Below are 7,237 nucleotides of genomic sequence, written 5' to 3' on the forward strand. Positions count from 1 at the left end.
TTCGGTGAGCAAATGAAGACCCTTTGAAGTCATATTGCATGGTACCCATTCCACGGGTTTCAACTACCCAGGTTTAAGGTATTCTTCCTTCAGCTAAAACATGCATGTGGAACCTAGAGTATGATCAACCATGTCATCGGGAGACGTGTTCAAATATGTCTCAGTTTTCGTACCCTGGTACTCGGGTGCAACATTCCACACGCTTTACTAACACTCTCCCAATTTGGAGAGTCAGTCCCTTTAACCTCCTGTTTGGCCCAGTTTGCAATTTGTGTGGAAGATGAACAGGAATAGGGAGAACCAATGAGAGACTAGCTGGAGGTGTCTGGACGGGCAAATTTAACTCTCATTTCCCACGAGGAAGAGGAATTAACCAAAGGATCAGCGTGCCGTGCCGGAACCAGATTAGGGCCTGAAGCCATCCTGCGGTGTTGCGGCCAGCGCACAAGAAAGTGAGTTGAAGAAAGGAGCTCAGGGGCATTGTAATTCACAAACCTGCAGAGTTATAAATGACAGCTATCGTCCAAAAATATACTGAAGTAAGGCTGCCAAGAGGACTTGAAAGTGAGGCAGAATTGCAGGAAACCGATTTCAGGAGGTAGACTGGAATTGCATTGAAAGCATAGGAAAAGAGGCAGAATGTCCACAATGATACACTTGGCCAAAAAGGGCGTATGCGTTTTTTCCTGAATATATTCAGGAAAAAACGCATACGCCCTTTTTGGCCAACCAAGCAAGCTTGCAAAGGAAATCTGCACTACAATGGAGTCTCACTTCCCCCTGGTCAAAAGGGCCATCTGAAAAAAGTGTAAAATCCAGAAAGGCAGGACAGGCCATGGAGAACTGGGAGCCTTGTTATGCTGATGGGCGGGATGTAAATTGCCAACAGACACTCGGGAGAAGTGTATGGTGTTTCCTGAAACATCTAAAAAACAAAGCAACAGAGCCTAGGGCACTTCCACTTATGGTCCTATAGCTTAGGGAAATTAAAATCAAAAAGACACAGCCACCCCAAAGTTTGGGACGCCTCTGTTTACAAGAACCTCGTTTACCGTACAAGTTCAATATCACAGAAAGTGAAAAATGGATAAAGAACTTGTGGTACTTACGTACAATGCAGTATCACTCAGCAATGAAATCTATGTCATCAGGCACATAGCAGCATAATGAGTGGATTCAGGTACGATGATTCTAACTGAAATAAGTCACACAGAAAAAGAAACATCATAAGATATCACTAATACACGGAATGTAAACTTGGCTACACAGGAACTGAATTCCAAAACAGAACAGGGTCTCAAATTTAGAAAACCAACTTATGCTTGCTTAAGGGGAAAGGTGAGTTGGGGTGCTGCATAAAACCAAAGATTGAAATGAGCACAGATAAAGTTCCTTAAGCCAAATATGGAATAGACAAGAGCTACTCCTTGCTCAACGAAATGGACTCAACACCCCATATTAAACGCCTAAGAATGTACCTGACTAGTAAGTATCTTAAAACCTATGGATTGGTATGTCTCCGAAAGAGAATCAAGCGTGTGTACAGGGGCATAAACGCAACAGTGATAGGATTGGAGAGGTTCGGTGAGCAAATGAAGACCCTTTGAAGTCATATTGCATGGTACCCATTCCACGGGTCCCAACTACCCAGGTTTAAGGTATTCTTCCTTCAGCTAAAACATGCATGTGGAACCCAGAGTATGATCAACCGTGTGAACGGGAGACGTGTTCAAATAAGTCTCAGTTTTCCTCCCCTGGTACTCGGGTGCAACATTCCAGACGCTTTACTAACACTCTCCCGACTTGGAGAGTCAGTCCCTTTAACCTCCTGTTTGGCCCAGTTTGCAATTTCTGCGGAAGATGAACAGCAATAGCGAGAACCAATGAGAGACTAGCTGGAGGTGTCTGGACGGGCAAATTTAACTCTCATTTCCCACCAGGAAGAGGAAATAACCAAAGGCTCAGTGTGCCATGCCGGAACCAGATTAGGGCCTGAAGCCATCCTGCGGTGTTGCGGCCAGCTCACAAGAAAGCGAGTTGAAGAAAGGAGCTCAGGGGCACTGTAATTCACAAACCTGCAGAGTTATAAATGACAGCTATCGTCCAAAAATATACTGAAGTAAGGCTGCCAAGAGGACTTGAAAGCGGGGCAGAATTGCAGGAAACCGATTTCAGGAGGTAGACTGGAATTGCATTGAAAGCATAGGAAAAGAGGCAGAACGTCCACAATGATGCACTTGGCCAAAAAGGGCGTATGCGTTTTTTCCTGAATAAATTCAGGAAAAAACGCATACGCACTTTTTGGCCAACCAAGCAAGCTTGCAAAGGAAATCTGCACTACAATGAAGTCTCACTTCCCCCCGGTCAAAAGGGCCATCTGAAAAAAGTGTAAAATCCAGAAAGGCAGGACAGGCCATGGAGAACTGGGAGCCTTGTTATGCTGATGGGCGGGATGTAAATTGCCAACAGACACTCGGGAGAAGTGTATGGTGTTTCCTGAAACATCTAAAAAACAAAGCAACAGAGCCTAGGGCACTTCCACTTATGGTCCTATAGCTTAGGGAAATTAAAATCAAAAAGACACAGCCACCCCAAAGTTTGGGACGCCTCTGTTTACAAGAACCTCCTTTACTGTACAAGTTCAATATCACAGAAACTGAAAAATGGATAAAGAACTTGTGGTACTTACGTACAATGCAGTATCACTCAGCAATGAAATCTATGTCATCAGGCCCGTAGCAGCATAATGAGTGGATTCAGGTATGATGATTCTAACTGAAATAAGTCACACAGTAAAAGAAACATCATAAGATATCACTAATACACGGAATGTAAACTTGGCTACACAGGAACTGAATTCCAAAACAGAACAGTGTCTCAAACTTAGAAAACCAACTTATGCTTGCTTAAGGGGAAAGGTGAGTTGGGGTGCTGCATAAAACCAGAGATTGAAATGAGCACAGATAAAGTTCCTTAAGCCAAATATGGAATAGACAAGAGCTACTCCTTGCTCAACGAAATGGACTCAACACCCCATATTAAACGCCTAAGAATATACCTGACTAGTAAGTATCTTAAAACCTATGGATTGCTATGTCTCCGAAAGAGAATCAAGCGTGTGTACAGGGGCATAAACGCAGCAGTGATAGGATTGGAGAGGTTCGGTGAGCAAATGAAGACCTTTTGAAGTCATATTGCATGGTACCCATTACACGGGTTTCAACTACCCATGTTTAAGGTATTCTTCCTCCAGCTAAAACATGCATGTGGAACCTAGAGTATGATCAACCATGTGATCGGGAGACGTGTTCAAATATGTCTCAGTTTTCGTACCCTGGTACCTGGGTGCAACATTCCAGATGCTTTACTAACACTCTCCTGACTTGGAGAGTCAGACCCTTTAACCTCCTGTTTGGCCCAGTTTGCAATTTCTGCGGAAGATGAACAGGAATAGCGAGAACCAATGAGAGACTAGCTGGAGGTGTCTTGATGGGCAAATTTAACTCTCATTTCCCACCAGGAAGAGGAAATAACCAAAGGCTCAGTGTGCCGTGCTGGAACCAGATTAGGGCCTGAAGCCATCCTGCGGTGTTGCGGCCAGCTCAAAAGAAAGCGAGTTGAAGAAAGGAGCTCAGGGGCACTGTAATTCACAAACCTGCAGAGTTATAAATGACAGCTATCGTCCAAAAATATACTGAAGTAAGGCTGCCAAGAGGACTTGAAAGCGGGGCAGAATTGCAGGAAACCGATTTCAGGAGGTAGACTGGAATTGCATTGAAAGCATAGGAAAAGAGGCAGAACGTCCACAATGATGCACTTGGCCAAAAAGGGCGTATGCGTTTTTTCCTGAATATATTCAGGAAGAAACGCATACGCCCTTTTTGGCCAACCAAGCAAGCTTGCAAAGGAAATCTGCACTACAATGAAGTCTCACTTCCCTCTGGTCAAAAGGGCCATCTGAAAAAAGTGTAAAATCCAGAAAGGCAGGACAGGCCATGGAGAACTGGGAGCCTTGTTATGCTGATGGGCGGGATGTAAATTGCCAACAGACACTCGGGAGAAGTGTATGGTGTTTCCTGAAACATCTAAAAAACAAAGCAACAGAGCCTAGGGCACTTCCACTTATGGTCCTATAGCTTAGGGAAATTAAAATCAAAAAGACACAGCCACCCCAAAATTTGGAACGGCTCTGTTTACAAGAACCTCGTTTACAGTACAAGTTCAACATTGCAGAAAGTGATAAATGGATAAAGAAGTTGTGGTATTTACTTACAAAGCAATATCACTCAGCAATGAAATCTATGTCATCAGGCACTTAGGAGCACAATGAGTGGATTCAGGTATGATGATTCTAACTGAAATAAGTCACACAGAAAAAGAAACATCATAAGATATCAGTAATACACGGAACGTAAACTTGGCTACACAGGAACTGAATTACAGAACAGATCAGGGTCTCAAATTTAGAAAACCAACTTATGCTTGCTTAAGGGGAAAGGTGAGTTGGGGTGCTGCATAAAACCAGAGATTGAAATGAGCACAGATAAAGTTCCTTAAGCCAAATATGGAATAGACAAGAGCTACTCCTTGCTCAACGAAATAGACTCAACACCGCATATTAAACGCCTAAGAATGTACCTGACTTGTAAGTATCTTAAAACCTATGGATTGCTGTGTCTCCGAAAGAGAATCAAGCATGTGTACAGGGGCATAAACGCAGCAGTGATAGGATTGGAGAGGTTCAGTGAGCAAATGAAGACCCTTTGAAGTCATATTGCATGATACCCATTACACGGGTCTCAACTGCCCAGGTTTAAGGTATTCTTCCTTCCGCTAAAACATGCATGTGGAACCCAGAGTATGATCAACCATGTGATCGGGAGACGTGTTCAAATATGTCTCAGTTTTCGTACCCTGGTACTCGGGTGCAACATTCCAGACGCTTTACTAACACTCTCCCGACTTGGAGAGTCAGTCCCTTTAACCTCCTGTTTGGCCCAGTTTGCAATTTCTGCGGAAGATGAACAGGAATAGGGAGAACCAATGAGAGACTAGCTGGAGGTGTCTGGACGGGCAAATTTAACTCTCATTTCCCACCGGGAAGAGGAATTAACCAAAGGTTCAGCATCCATGCCGGAACCAGATTAAGGCCTGAAGCCATCCTGCGGTGTTGCGGCCAGCTCACAAGAAAGCGAGTTGAAGAAAGGAGCTCAGGGGCACTGTAATTCACAAACCTGCAGAGTTATAAATGACAGCTATCGTCCAAAAATATACTGAAGTAAGGCTGCCAAGAGGACTTGAAAGCGGGGCAGAATTGCAGGAAACCGATTTCAGGAGGTAGACTGGAATTGCATTGAAAGCATAGGAAAAGAGGCAGAACGTCCACAATGATGCACTTGGCCAAAAAGGGCGTATGCGTTTTTTTCTGAATATATTCAGGAAAAAACGCATACGCCCTTTTTGGCCAACCAAGCAAGCTTGCAAAGGAAATCTGCACTACAATGAAGTCTCACTTCCCCCCGGTCAAAAGGGCCATCTGAAAAAAGTGTAAAATCCAGAAAGGCAGGACAGGCCATGGAGAACTGGGAGCCTTGTTATGCTGATGGGCGGGATGTAAATTGCCAACAGACACTCGGGAGAAGTGTATGGTGTTTCCTGAAACATCTAAAAAACAAAGCAACAGAGCCTAGGGCACTTCCACTTATGGTCCTATAGCTTAGGGAAATTAAAATCAAAAAGACACAGCCACCCCAAAGTTTGGGACGCCTCTGTTTACAAGAACCTCCTTTACTGTACAAGTTCAATATCACAGAAACTGAAAAATGGATAAAGAACTTGTGGTACTTACGTACAATGCAGTATCACTCAGCAATGAAATCTATGTCATCAGGCCCGTAGCAGCATAATGAGTGGATTAAGGTACGATGATTCTAACTGAAATAAGTCACACAGTAAAAGAAACATCATAAGATATCACTAATACACGGAATGTTAACTTGGCTACACAGGAACTGAATTCCAAAACAGAACAGGGTCTCAAACTTAGAAAACCAACTTATGCTTGCTTAAGGGGAAAGGTGAGTTGGGGTGCTGCATAAAACCAGAGATTGAAATGAGCACAGATAAAGTTCCTTAAGCCAAATATGGAATAGACAAGAGCTACTCCTTGCTCAACGAAATGGACTCAACACCCCATATTAAACGCCTAAGAATATACCTGACTAGTAAGTATCTTAAAACCTATGGATTGCTATGTCTCCGAAAGAGAATCAAGCGTGTGTACAGGGGCATAAACGCAGCAGTGATAGGATTGGAGAGGTTCGGTGAGCAAATGAAGACCTTTTGAAGTCATATTGCATGGTACCCATTACACGGGTTTCAACTACCCATGTTTAAGGTATTCTTCCTCCAGCTAAAACATGCATGTGGAACCTAGAGTATGATCAACCATGTGATCGGGAGACGTGTTCAAATATGTCTCAGTTTTCGTACCCTGGTACCTGGGTGCAACATTCCAGATGCTTTACTAACACTCTCCCGACTTGGAGAGTCAGACCCTTTAACCTCCTGTTTGGCCCAGTTTGCAGTTTCTGCGGAAGATGAACAGGAATAGCGAGAACCAATGAGAGACTAGCTGGAGGTGTCTTGATGGGCAAATTTAACTCTCATTTCCCACCAGGAAGAGGAAATAACCAAAGGCTCAGTGTGCCGTGCTGGAACCAGATTAGGGCCTGAAGCCATCCTGCAGTGTTGCGGCCAGCTCAAAAGAAAGCGAGTTGAAGAAAGGAGCTCAGGGGCACTGTAATTCACAAACCTGCAGAGTTATAAATGACAGCTATCGTCCAAAAATATACTGAAGTAAGGCTGCCAAGAGGACTTGAAAGCGGGGCAGAATTGCAGGAAACCGATTTCAGGAGGTAGACTGGAATTGCATTGAAAGCATAGGAAAAGAGGCAGAACGTCCACAATGATGCACTTGGCCAAAAAGGGCGTATGTGTTTTTTCCTGAATATATTCAGGAAAAAACGCATACGCCCTTTTTGGCCAACCAAGCAAGCTTGCAAAGGAAATCTGCACTACAATGAAGTCTCACTTCCCTCTGGTCAAAAGGGCCATCTGAAAAAAGTGTAAAATCCAGAAAGGCAGGACAGGCCATGGAGAACTGGGAGCCTTGTTATGCTGATGGGCGGGATGTAAATTGCCAACAGACACTCGGGAGAAGTGTATGGTGTTTCCT

General features: G+C 44.0%; 1 long non-coding RNA gene across 1 annotated transcript in view; it reads right to left on the minus strand.

The window, feature by feature from the left end:
- The window catches only part of LOC307178661, a 1,149,198-nt gene extending 1,143,257 nt beyond the window's left edge, over window positions 1–5,941 (minus strand). The window contains exon 1 of the long non-coding RNA XR_013825249.1: window positions 5,849–5,941. This is a non-coding gene — a long non-coding RNA (uncharacterized lncRNA). The remainder of the gene's footprint in view (window positions 1–5,848) is intronic.
- Window positions 5,942–7,237: the final 1,296 nt, after the last annotated feature.

Source organism: Stenella coeruleoalba, assembly GCF_951394435.1.
Source record: "Stenella coeruleoalba genome assembly, chromosome: 2".
Lineage (NCBI taxonomy): Eukaryota > Metazoa > Chordata > Mammalia > Artiodactyla > Delphinidae > Stenella > Stenella coeruleoalba.